Source organism: Rosa rugosa, chromosome 6 (genome assembly GCF_958449725.1).
Source record: "Rosa rugosa chromosome 6, drRosRugo1.1, whole genome shotgun sequence".
In the NCBI taxonomy this organism is placed as follows: Eukaryota; Viridiplantae; Streptophyta; class Magnoliopsida; order Rosales; family Rosaceae; genus Rosa; species Rosa rugosa.
Window position 1 is genome coordinate 7,906,274 of NC_084825.1, and position 14,575 is coordinate 7,920,848.

The following is a 14,575-nucleotide window of genomic DNA, read 5'->3' on the forward strand; positions in this document are numbered from 1 at the left end:
GTGGGTGTACTAGGAGATTAATAGTTTGGTTTGCTCTTTTAGTTAGGTTTGGCTTTGTAGTAGTTTCTACGGAACAGTTATTTCTGTCACCCCCATAGGGGGATCGTTTTTGTACTACTTGTTGAGTTGCATAATGGATGACCTCTTCTATTCAAAAAAAAAAAAATGTCCCTTAGTCAACTACGCAGGACCCAAATTTGTATAGCTTACATATACTAAACTTTTATATTTGCAAATTTGGGTTGGGCTTCAGTCTACCCAGCCCTGTAGGTAGATCCTCCCCTGGCTAATACTATCAAGCCCTCAACTCCAAAGTTTCAATGCATTTGCATGTGAGGGGAATTCAAAACTTTGTGCTGCCCTACTTTTAAATGATTGTCAAAAAAATAAGGGCACTAATGCAAATGATAATAACAATCAAGTTGCAGACATGAAGGAGCATAAAATTTCATGGTTTTATGTTTTTGTTGCACTTGGCTTTATCTTAGGATTTTGGGGAGTCTACGGTTCTCTAGTGGTTATGAAAAAGTGGAGGTATGTATACAACAATTCCTAGATAATGTACAAAAAAAATGATAACGAAGTGTATAGCTAGACATAGTCAAGAGAGGACCATTTCAGAAGTTAGATTTTACTCGTATTGTACTTATATTCTAGTAATTTCAGGGGATTTTTGTTTTTGCACATACTATTGTCAAGATGAGGAGCATTCTTTTCACTGCTTAGGTTTTCCTTAGACTATTGTCAAGTTCCAGCGCGGCTTCAAGCGTGCGAAGCCATTACTACCAGCTGAAAGCAAAGGGTTGGAGTAGGCTTGCGACTGTTATGTAGCATCCGAAGAAGATAAATAAGAAGAAGCAGGTGAGCATCCGAAGTTACTGAGAGTAGTTTTTGGTGTTGGTGAGAGTAGTTTTTAGTGTTGGTGAGAGTAGATTTTCTCTTTTCACCAACCACACCGTCTTCAAGTTCAAAAAGGTCAATTCCCTTCTCAACCGGTTCCTGTTCAAAGTCTAGTTCACGTTCACGAACTCAGTCTCTACTTCTTTCTGATGTGCATCATTGTTGTGGTGGTCAGGTGTTGAGACACAGTCCTCGTGTTACACTTCGACATCGTCTTAAGCAGTCACTCCAGCATTCTAGCGTTTCACACTAGGTGTCGGACTATGCCGTCAATGAGAACTTGAACACCGGTGCATTGGAGAAGATGTTTGGCGACGACGCTGAGAGAGAGAAGAGTTGAGATTCAAATTCGAGAGAGAGAGAGAGAGAGCGAGGAATTCATAAATTTGTTGAATTTTGATATCTAAAGTTTAAGTCTATTTTTGCTCAAGTGGCTTTATGATGGAAAAAAAAAAAAAGTTGGTAGCCTATTGGGTATTGTAACAACTAAAAATGGGGAGTGAAATTTGCACTCCCCTTTTTACATTATGCACTCCCTTTTGAATTTTTTATAATATTTCTTCTCTAACTTTTATTTGCATTCCCAAATTACCCTTAATCCCTCTATCGAAAGCAAACTAATATTGCTCTCCCAGTCAGACAAAGCCTTTCGAAGATCTCTGTTGTATTTGGAGAGAGAGAGAGAGAGAGTGGGGGACTATCACTATATCTACAAGGATTTGGACGGAGCCTCCACGTAGTGGGACGATATTCAGGCAAAGCTCGGCAATCTTCCACAGAAGAAACCGACGTTTAAGCCTCCTCCCTTCACTCGGGCCGAGGACGAAGCCTCTCTGTGATGACCTGGATTTTCGTTATTTAATTTTGGTAATTAATAATGGACCAGTTGTACGAATATTTGGTATTGTGCTTTATTCGTAGGTTGTATGTGAATGGGAATGGTTTTCATGCGTGTAATTATTCGAATTTCACAATTTAGGAGGTCGTGTGAAGTTTGACTTTTTATACGTTGGGATTCTCAAAAAACTTCCTTCACGAAAGTCGTAGATCGTGTCGATACGAGTTCGTGGACATGCGGAACGCGTCAATCGGAGTTCGTATGATAAAGTTATGACTATTGGAAGAAGTTTCCATTTTAGTATAAATAGGAAAAATCAGATTTTTCTTTCATAATTTTCTATTTCCTTTTCCGGAAATCCACTTCTCTCTCTCTCTTCTCTCTTGACTGATACCTTCGGTATCAAAGTTTTCCGTCTGACCCGACCCGACCCGACTTTTCCTGCGAACTGTAGCGGTCTCCGGCGGTGAAAGTCTCCAGATCAGATCGCCTCCTCCGTGTGCTCCTCCCTGTGGTGTCCTCTAGCAGCGATATCCACCGTGTGAGGCGCAGCAAGGCGGTGCAGAGTGAGGTTATTCGACCCGACCGGAAAATGCAGCTCCGGCGACGGCACGGCTTCAAGTTTCCTTCCTTGGCTTCGTGGGGGTCGTCTGAGTCGATCTATGGTGTTTGTTTGGATCGATTTACGTGGAAATCAGTTCAACTCAGTTTGAGCAAAAATTCAAAGCTTTTGAGGTAGTTTTCGATCCTTTATACTTGTTTTCTGACTTCGAGCTAGTTATGAAAATTCACAAGCATGCTTAGATGAAGCTTTTTTATGTTTTGAGTTTTGGGAAATATTGAGTTTTGGCCGGCGGAGGTGCGCCACCGCCTGTGGCGGCGTTCCGGCCATTTAAGGAACTGTTTTTGGTATTATATATGTTCTACTCGTTGATACGAGCGTTTCGATATATAATATGCAAATTTTGGAGTTCGTATGGATTTGTTGTGATTTTTACGGTTTCATACCGATCGATTTATTCGATTCGTGAGGATTTGAGCGTCCGATCGACTTGAGGTTTGGTCATATCGATCGTGGACGTATTCCGGAGACTTTGGGAGGTCTCAGATGTGGTTTTGCCTCGATTGGCGCCACTTTGGGGATTTTTATTCAAAACAGGGGTTTCGGACTTAAATCAAATGTGAATCGTTACTAAGTGGAAACCGTATGTAATTAGGTACTTGACGAAGTATTTTGGACGGTTGTTTGGCGGATTGGCTTCTTTGTTCTTTGTTGAAGACGCAGAGGGAGTTCGTGGTGAGTAATCTCACAAGGTTCATTATGAACGGAATTACCATTATCGTTTTTGCGTTAATTAATTAACTGCAAACCATAGTTGGTATTAGTAAGCATTCCTGAGCGAATGACTACGTATATATATATTTACGGGAAATATATATATTCTTGTGGATGATGTGTGGTGAATAATATGCATGATGATGTTCATATTATTGTTGAATGCGACTTTTCATTGAAACAATATTGTGGAAAAAGATGTTTTTTATTGTTTGAAAAGTATTGAATTTGATGTTACATTTTTGAGTCAAGCGTGACTCATTTTAAATGTATTGATCCTTGTACCAAGGGTCACCGATGGTGAGCAGGGATGGGGAAAGCCGAACTAGATGGTTGTAACGTTTTTAGGTCAGGTGTGACTTATTTAACGTTTGACTTAGGACTAGACGGGGCCTGACAACCAAGAGTCACAGATGGTGACAGGTTGCAGATGGTGACCAATGGTTGATCTGAGACCAAATGGGGTCTGAAGATCAAGAGTCACATATGGTGACAGGTCGCAGATGGTGACCAAAGGTTGATTCCGAGACCTGACGGGGTCTGAATGATCATAGGTCACAGATGGTGACAGGTCGCAGATAGTGACCAAGGCATGAAAAAGGGAATCACGCAGTTGGCCGGGTAAGTGGGTACGATCAGCTAGAGCGCTAGTTTGTCTGCCATTATAGCTTATGGGGGTAACGGTCGAGGTTGCTGGAGACTCATAAGAGTGTAGTTTAAAGGAGAGTTCCTCGAGTATTCTTCTTTAATTGTCTAGATGAGACTTGAATTGCTTCTTGATGGTTAAGTTAGCAAATAGTGCAATTTCACAGCGGTGATTTATGTTGTCCTTTTGGTGGAAAGGATATGGAATGTTAGAAGAAATCATGGTTGCATGTTTTCCTTATGCTGATTCGTGTGAGTTGTTGATTGATGTTCATGAGTTACTCATACGGGCTTGCAAAAGCTTACCGGGTTTGTTGTGTGGCAACCCTGTGCACCATTCAAACGATGTAGGGGTTAATCCTGCAGGTCAGGGAAATCGTGGCTGAAGCTGAGGTAGCTTGTTGGCAGCAGGACGGGTAGGAAGCAAATTTTGTTGGCTTTGCCAGTGTATGACTTCCGCTATGTAGTAAGCTCTAAGGAGCATTTACGTTTTATTTTGTGATGATAACTTAATTCGTAAGTTTGTGTAATATATAACTCTGTGGAGCGAGTGTATATTAACTTGGAGGTTTCAGGGCATCAGTATGTACTCGATTTAAGGAAAAGATGTTCCAGGTATTTTATATTGATGACTGAACGATCGCGCATGTATAATTATAGGATTATATATCGATTTTTATTTGTGTAAAAATCAGGGGCGTGACACTCTCTTCCTAAAGACAAGTCTTGGATTGACAAGACCGAGCAGGACCTTGAAGATCTCAAAGACGATCCCGATCTCGACGACGATCGCTTCCTCGAGGAATACAGGAGGAAGATGCTGTCTGAATTGAGAGAAGCAGCGAAGGTTGCAAGGTTTGGATCAGTGGTTCCGATTCCGGGATCAGATTTTGTGCGTGAGGTTTCTCAAGCTCCACCTGACGTTTGGGTGGTGGTGATTCTCTACAAAGAAGGAATTGCAGAGTGTGGATTGTTGATGCAGCGTCTGGAAGATTTGGCAACTAAGTACCCAGCAACCAAATTTGTGAAAATAATATAAACAGACTGCATTCCTAACTACCCGGATCGTAATATTCCCACTCTTTTAGTGTACAACAGTGGTGCTGTCAAAGCCAATCACGTTGGGTTGCGCAGCTTTGGTGAGAGGTGCATGCACACCTGAAGGTATGGCATTAGTTCTCTGTCAATCAAATCCTGTACTTAATTATAGGGCTGGATTCGGTACTAAACCGATCCATTTTTCCCCAAACCACTGCCGAACCGACCTCTGTCGGTATCAAGATTTTCAAACCGCCGCCGATCCGACATAGTCGGTATACCGATTGTCGGCAAGCCGAGATTTCGGTTGGCATAGTTCGGTTTTGAGTGGATTTGCAGCCGGAGATTCATGTCTGAAATCTGATGATTTTGAGACTTTTTTTCTTCCTCCTCCACCGGAGATTCATGATGTTGGAGATGAGGATGATCAGATGATGTTGATTTGATAATGGAAGATATGGTAATTGCTAATTAGATGAGGATGATCTGATGATGATCTGATGTTGATTTGATGGGGATTGTGGAGGAAAGAAAAAAAAATTGAGAAGATGAAGCATAACTTGAGCAAAGCCACAGGTCTGTGAAGAAGAAGAAGAAGAACGAAGAACGTCGAAGGAGAAGATAGAAGAGACTGGAGAGAGAGAGAGAGAAATAAGGAAAGGAGCTTTGTTTTGTTTAATCTATCATTTAAGAAACTATAAATAGACAGTATGTACATAATATATTAAAAGCAGCTTCTGCTCAAGTGGTCGGGAGGGGTTCGAAGCTCACCTTTTACCAAGTTATATATATTTTGTATATAATTCGGTATGTATACGTGTATACGGTCGGTACGGTATACCTACGGTATGCAAAATCTCATACCGTAGCCGAGCCGAATACGAGCCATCGGTACGGCTCAGCCGAGCCGAAAGTCGGCAGGCCGAGTTTTCGGCCCAAATTGGTTCGGGCCGGTTCGAATTCCGGCTGGTTCGGTTGCTTCGGCCCAATTTGCCAGCCCTACTTAATTATGGGCAGAGTGTTAATGGTCGATCAAGGGAAGCTATGATTGAGGGAGTTCGCAAGAGATTCATAGAGAGTTGTGACACAACATTAAGATAAGGATGATGGATATCCCAGTCTCCCTCTCTCTATGTACGATTTGATCCTCTATCTCTGTATGTTCCCTTCTTCCATTATCTTTGGTGAACCTGGCTAAGGGAAGTGGTCAAATAAGATTGTATAAACCAATATATTGATTTAGTGATTTGTTTACAGTACAATTGAAATTGGAGATTATATCTTCATATCAGATTGAAACCAGATGGACAAACACATAATCAAACACTGACTGGGCTTATATAATTGAGACCCCTTCCCTACACCCTCTCGAGCTCTCTCTTTCGACACCCACAACCTCTCTCTCCTCCACAACCGCCGCCACCTCCCATGTCGTCTTCAGCGCTCCACCGGCTCCGGCCAGTACTTCGTCGACCTCCACCTCGACACTCATCCTCGTCGCCGACACCGGTAGCGATCTGGTCTGGCTCGGCTGCTCCGCCTGCAAAAGACGCGCCAATCAGCGAGAACTACGATGAGTCTGAGATTTGGATCAGAGAGAGAGAGTTTTAGTTTTACTTTTCGTATTAGGTCGTGGAAGAGAGAGGATGAGACAAATAAGTAGAAGGGTGATTTGGTAAAAACAGTACAAGAGGAGTGCAGAATGTAAAAGTAGGAGTGCAAATTTCAGCTCCCCTAAAAATAGTCATATATATCATTGGTCCCACAATTAATCCCGGCCAATTTTTTACTAGCTACCACGTATTTTATAATTTACATAAATAGTAAAATTACATAATACTAGTGAAAATGAGAAATCTAACCTAAGAGCATCTTTAGCAGACTCTCTATTGTGGCTCCTTAGCTATTTTGGAGAGCATGATTAGCTTTTTATCTATTTAGCAGCTGCACCAGACTCCTAAGTGGCTCTCTATTATAACTTTTAGCTATCTCGATCCTAAATATAGAGAGCGGGATGAGGCTCTCTATAATTTAAAACATTCATTTTAAGTTATTTTATGTAATTTATAAATACATTTAAACTATTTAATATTTATTTAAAAAATAATATAAATTCAAAACTAGCTAAAATAGAGAGCATTGATGCAGACGTAATTCTAAAGTGGCTAGCTAAAATGACTTTTTAGCTACTTTAGCTAAAATTTGACTCAAAAATGGCTAGCATTGTTTTTTTTTTTTTTTTTTGAAAGAAAGACGACAAACTATGAAGAAAAAACAATAAAGCATAATTAGATACACAATCGCATCGAGAATAAAAGGGAACCAGGTAACCATGTGACTTGATGCCGTAAGGCATCTCTGCACTGCATATGTCACTGAAGCAGTGTAAATAGAAGAGTAACCGTAACTGTAACTGATGATATGACCACCTAGGAGAGGCGGTTCGCTCACCAAAAGATCGAAAGCAACCGAACTCAGATTTAGGCAGACGAACTCTTAAGAACCAGAACCAATACCAGAACAATATGAGCAGCTGTTTCGGATCCAAGATCCAAATTAGGATACGACCTGGGTCCCAAATGCGGATCCAATTCCGGCCTGAGGTCAAAATTGAAACTGATGCAGCCAAGAGAGCCCAAGCCCAAGTAGCGGTGTTCTGCGCACCCAGGCAACTGGGCACCAAATAGGGGTCGGCCTATTTGGAAATACTCAGGCCACCCAGGCAAATGAGCACCCAAGCATCATCGATCCGAGTAGTAGCACCACCGTCCCGTCCTGAGACAGCTTGTCGCTCCGCCATATGAGCACCTAACTTTCTGGGTACCCACACATGCAATAATCCGCCACCACCACCATCTTGGCCACATCGAGGGAATAGATCAGCCGCCTGCCTTAAGTTCACCCCATTCAGCCACCGCAATCGAGATGGTGTCGACGAACCCGTCGCCCACATCCCACAGCAAACCAATCTGTTACGCCGCCAAGCAAGCGCCCAGCGAAGGGCCCACTCGTCGCAGGACATGGAAATCGATCTGAGAAAAGAATTGACAATTGCTGCCGAGATCGATTCAAGACCCTCGACCGGTCCAATACTCGACTGAAAAACCCGATAGTACTTCGAGGGCGATGGGCAACAACGAGACACCACCACCAAGAGCCGGGATCCCATATTTGATTTAGATCCACCAATCTACTGAGTGGTCGCATCCTCCTTCTGAGATCAGCCAGAGAGTGAGCAGCACCACACCAATCATTTATGATTGAATCCCATTGACAAACCAATGAGATTCGGAGGCAACAACCAAGAGGTTGGATGAAGGGATTCCACGAATTCAGAGAATTCGGCAGCCAGGCACCAAGAGCACCATCAGGAAGCAAACGGCGCAACCCTAGGGGTGGCCGCCGCAGAAAAGAGAGAGCGAGAGCTCTCATAGGGTTTTTTCGTCTTCTGTACCTAGAGTTTAAACGTTTAGTGGCTAGCATTGTTAAAGATGCTCTAAGATAAGTATAATAAATAAATAGTAATATAAATGATAGTTCCCCACTAATCTTGTGGAGCCTTTTGAGAAGGTTAGTGGAATTTGACTATATCGGTGTTGTACCTATATCACAAGATGTATCATACATATCAGGTCAGTGCATTAATTCCAATCACTTCTTAGGGTGCCACTTACCTATTGTTGGAGTTACCCACCCATCGCTTTATTACCAATTATATTACCAAATTGATAAATTCCCCGGTGTGGTAAACTGGTAATTAGTTGCTACTTTCTTCTGTGATGAGGTCACACTGGTGTTGTTCCCAGTTTATTTCTCTTCTTTCTCAATAAGCTAGTTTGTGGTTTTCTTACAAAAGCTAGACCTCGGATGGAAACATTATTGAAGAGATCAATCAAGGAGAGCATGGGTGCTCAACAGGTTGATCATTCTAAAATTATTTCTTGTCGGTATGTGCGCGCAATTGTAGTAGGGTGGCACATAATTAAGCGCTAGCAAGTTACACTGTGATCAATGGCGGATCCAGGATTGGAACCTTGGGTGGGCTGGATTTCTTAAACAAAAAAAATTTATATATATATATATATATATATATATATATATATATATTATGGAGAATCTCGACGGTGCGAGAGAATTTTATTAATTTAAAAAAAAATGTACACCTAGTCAGGGGAGACGTAGTGAGCCTTACCCCTCAAATGTATATCTATACAAAACTAAAAAACAAAATCAACAACAAAATAAACGTGCAATGCAATACAAGAACCTAAACTAACTAAATCTAACTCTACGATTTTATAAGCCACAATGAAAAGAAAAGAAAAAAGTACCTTTATGTTCCAGTTCGTAGTTCCAATTCATAAGTAAACCCACTAACAGAATCCCTTTGCCATTCACTTAATCCCGTTATACTTTAAGTAAACCCACTGACCTGTTTAAGTATTGAAATCAAATAATCAATTAAACCCACAACAATTGCACAACAGAAACTCAGATTTGCATTTAAACCCACATCAATTCAACAATAACTTGCAAATTTGTAGACCCAAGAAGACGGAGAGAAATCAGATCAAATGCTGCATACCAGATTTCCAGACCAAGAGACAACCTTCATTCTTCAATCCATGAAATCTTCAATCCAATACAACCTACGAAATTGAATTTCACATCAATCCCTAACCCTATAAATTGCCCTAAATTGGATTGATTCAATTAAACAAAATCTTACATTGAATTCATTGCCCCAAATTGAAGAAGGAGAGTAAGAGAAGTAGATACGACTTGATGTTGATGTCTTGATCTCTGAGACTTGAAGTGGAGAAGCCGAGCTCTGCGGCTCTGCCAGAGTTTAGAGGAGGAGGACTGGAGGAGGCGACGAAGTCACGAACTGGAGAATCGAATACGCCCTTAGTCGAAGTCGAGTGAACTGGACGACTGGAGTTGGGATTGTTGATTTCTTGATCTTTGAGACTTGAAGTGGAGAAGCCAAACTTTGCGCCTCTGCCAGAGTATAGAGGAGGAGGACTGGAGGAGGCGACGAACTGGAGAATCGAATAGGGTTAGTCGAAGTCGAAGTCGAGTGAACTGGACGACTGAAGTTGGGAGTGGGTTTAGGACGGGCTTGAGCTGGACAATATGTCACGCCCCTGATTTTTAACATGAATAAAAAATCGATATATATAATCCCATAATTATACATGCGTGAACGTTCAGCCATCAATACAAATACTTGGAAACTTTTTCCCTTTAAACTAAACACGTATTGATGCCCTGAACCCACTATGTCAATATTGACTGCTCCGTAGAGTCATATATTACATAAACTTAGGAATTAAATTGTCAACAACAAAATAAAACGTAAATGCTCCTCAGAGCTCACAACAAGCGGAAGTCTTAATAACGGCAAAGTCACAAAATTGGCTTCCTACCGTAAAGCTGCTAGCTCGCTACTTCAGTTTTCAGCCACGATGACCCTGACATGCAGGATTAACCCCTACACCGTTTGAATGGTGCACCGGGTTGCCACACAACAAACCCGGTAAGCTTTTGCAAGCCCGTATGAGTAACTCAAAACAACTCACGCAAAATCACGGGATAAAAGCCCGCACAAGTCACAAGATAAACTCACGCAAATCACGTTTAAATCAATAAACAAATCACGGAATAACCCACACAAATCACGAGATAAACTCACTCAAATTGCGTTTAAATCAATAAACAAATCACGGGATAAACCCACACAAATCACGAGATAAACTCACTCAAATCGCGTTTAAATCAATAAACAAATCACGGGATAAACCCACACAAATCACGAGATAAACTCACTCAAATCGCGTTTAAATCAATAAACAAATCACGGGATAAACCCACACAAATCACGAGATAAACTCACTCAAATCGCGTTTCAATCAAGAAACAATGCACGGCGAACAGACTAGAGCTCTAACTGATCGTATCCACTAACCCGACCAAAGGCGTGAATTCCCGATTTCCCACCCACGATCACATTTCGTGATCCGCGATCCTCAACTCGTAAGTCTTTGGATCCATGGTATAAATACCAAAACATTAAAGGAGTCGCACTGGACCCAAAATGTTACACGAATCTAAAATGAAAGATTCCCCGTAATTGATCCCTATCAATTACTCCCGGTACACGACCCACATTTAAATAAACCACCCGCGAACGAAAATGTTCCACAATACACAACATTTTTCAAAACAATAGAAATCAACCCTTTCACAAATATTGTTTCACGAAAAGTCACACCCAAAACAATAAAATGAACACACCCATAATTATTGTTTTATCACACAAATCCACATACACATATATATTTCACGTAAATATATATATACGTAGCCATCCGCTCAGGAATGCCTACTAATACCAACTATAGTTTGCAGTTAACTAAAAAACTAACAAAACGATAAGGTAAGCCCGTTCGTAAATGAACATTGTGAGATTACTCACCTTGAAACTCCCGCTGCGTCTTCAATATAGAACAAAGCAGCCAATCCACAAAATAACCGTCCAAATACTTCGCCAAGTACCTAAGGAAGTACAGCTCTGATTCAGTCAACGAATCACAAAGAATAACGTTCGAAACCCTAAATCGAACCAAAATTCCCAAAGTGACGCCAATCGAGGCGAAACCACATCCGAGACCTCCCAAAGTCTCCGGAATACATCTACGATCGATATATCCAAACCACAAGTCGATCGGACGATCGGATCCTCACGGATCGAATAAATCCACCGGTATGAAATGGTAAAAATCATAACAAATCCATTCGAACTCCAAAATTTGCATATTATATATCAAAACGCTCGTATAGACGAGTAGAAGGCATATAATACCAGAAACAGCCCATACACCGCCGGAACGCCGCCACAGGCAGTGGCGCACCGCCGCCAGCCAAAACTCAATATTTCACAAAACTCCCAACATCAAAGTTCTTCATCTCAACTCCAATTTAAACTTTCATAACTACACCAAAGTCCAATTAGAAACCAATCGGTCGAATTTTACCTTAGAAGCCGACGGATCCAATGAACCCTAGTTTTGAATTCGCTCAAATTCGATCTCCACAGATGAAATCGATGCAAGCCACCTTGTGGGAAGCATCCACGTCCTCAGGGCTTCAAAAGCCCTCAAGCACCACCGGCTATGGTGGCCGGAATCGCCAACTCCGATCAAGGCGATTTCGTCCCCGAAGCGGCCTCTTCCAGTCGATGTATCTCCCTCCACAGCTCGAATCTCTCCTCAATCCTTCCACAGACCTCTAGAGGGGATTGAGGCGACGAGAACCCACTTTTGAATCGAAGCAAACGGTGGCCAGAGGAGCGAGAACGACGCCAGCGAAGTGGCTGGCTGCGCGCGGGTTCGAGGGAGAAAACTGGGCTCGGGTTTCCTTTTTGGGAAATCTGGGCTCTTTTGCAATTTCCAGAAATTTTCGTCCTTTTATACTAAAATGGAAAGTTTTTCCGAAGCCCATAACTTCTTCATACGAACTCTGATTCTCGCGTTCTGTATGTCCACGAACTCGTATCGATGCGCTCTACGACTTTCGTGAAGGAAGTTTTCGGAGAATCTCAACGTATAAAAATTCAACCCTTACAACCCCCCTAAAACCATATTCTTCGACTAATAATTAACCGAAACACTTCCGCTCCGTCCACGAGCCACGAAACCGTCCAATAACCATAAATTAGATTCCGGAAAATCCCCGGAAAATAATTATGAATTTTCGGGGCATCACACAATACCCATTGACCTGTAAAAAAAACCAAGTATATATACATCTAGTTTTTTTATCCCATTGACCCAGCAGTTAGTATGTAGATCCGCCAGTGACTATGATTGAGTTATACTAAAATTTTACTGTCTATGTAACTCACTAGTCACTATCAATTAGTGCTTTTGAGCGGCGTATTGAAGAGGAATAGAAAGTTACATCAAGGATTTAAGGAATAGAAGCATAGGTTTGGCTTCGTCAAAATAGCAGGGATTTTTTTTTTGTCTCAAATTTCAGCAATTAAAGAGAATAAAAGTTAGGAAACTGCTCTGAGCAATTTTTAGATTGAAATTGTGTTTTTGACCTACTTTGTTTTCTTTTCTTTTCTAATTTTCTTTTATTTGATTTTAGTATTTTACCATAATGACATTTTGGATGATTTTTATATATAATATATTTTATTCAAATGGCATATATGACAATCTAAAATTTGGTGAACCGTTTGACACCAAAATTCGGCTTCCATTTATAGTAGTAGAGATAGGTTTAACATATTGAAACATGTATTGCCGTTCGGATTGGGTTATGGACTTGCTGGTCGTCCATCTAGTGGTACGCACGTTAATTACGTGGTCTTAATTGGCTTAATTTGGACTGGAGAGATATATATGTTCAACGTAATGAGAGCGCGCAGGACTTGCTACCTTGGATACTTTGCATTTTTGCAATGGATCTGTAATTTCTGTGTTGACTAATAGGAAAAAGAAATAGAGACTAGCTACCATTGCTTTTTCTATGATTTAATTGCTTGAAATCCTTATTTATGTACTTATCCTCCGATGTATGTGAATATATAAATAGAATGCAATCCTATGTGAGAAATCATTCTAATAAACTTAACTGAGACATGGTGATGGCTCATGGCAGCTTCTTTGTCTTCCTGATCTTCTTCTCTTCCTTTATATCAACAAATAATATTCTTCATGCATACGCATCCAACCAAGCTCAACGCAACTCACTTGGTCTCTCATCTCCTCCTTCCTCAAACCGGATTTCTATTCATTGTCGCCCTCGTCCGGGGGCGGGGGGCAGGGGGGCAGGCATTACTATGTGTAATCACAATGATTTGGCCTCCCTTACTATACACACCAGCGGCACGCCCGTTGGAGGTATTTTTTCCCTCACTTATTGGTTCCTTCTCACCCACAGTCCCACAACAATTCGCTTGATACATATATACATACATATTGAGGATCTCCTTAAGGTTGAAATGTGAGGATGTTTTTATTTTTAGCATGTAGCTTAATAATCTAAATCATTCATTCTCTAGTTACATACACACATATGAATCCTACATACAAAAAATTAGCCAAATCGAAAAACGTTGAACCATTTGATTAGCACAATGTTCGTTTTAATTTTTCTAACAAACTACATTTGGTTACACAATTTTGAATGACAAAAATGATTATGAATTTGGTTGATTATTTTCAACAGTTGAAATCATTGAATTAGACCATATACTAGTGTAAAATATTAAAAATCCTCAAATTCTTAAAGTAAGAATGTCCTCTCTAGAACAGACCTCATATATATATATATATATAGAAAACTCCACGGTTTCGAGGGACTATACCACATAAAAACGAAGGGGCCCGGCCCGGAAGTTCGCTTCTGGCGACTAGCTTCTACCCGCTAGCGCTTGGAATGGGAAGCACATTGATCTTAGTATAAGGTGCTTTAGATGCACGTGGTTCCAAGTTAATGCCAGATAAAAAAGATTTTGGTTATAGTTTTCCCTGCGATGGTCCGGGACGAGGCGGTACTTGTGATCGATTCAAAATCAAAATTGAAAAATGAAATAAATATTCATTGATCAAATCATTCACTCCATCATAGTCTGATAAATCTTTTTTTTTTTAGAATTGATTAATCGGATAAGAATAAAGATAGAGTCCCATTCTACATTATTTTTGAGCGAGAGGAGCATTGTTTTGAGGGAGGGAAAGCGTGGTTGATTCCACCAAAAGATTTTGTGATGTTGTCACTTCACGCCAATTTTGATAAAGCATCCA

At 40.9% G+C, this 14,575-nt stretch overlaps 1 pseudogene; it reads left to right on the forward strand.

Moving 5' to 3' along the window:
* The first annotated feature begins 430 nt into the window (after nt 1–430).
* On the forward strand, nt 431–5,858 carry LOC133716152 (uncharacterized; annotated as a pseudogene).
* The last annotated feature ends 8,717 nt before the right edge of the window (nt 5,859–14,575 follow it).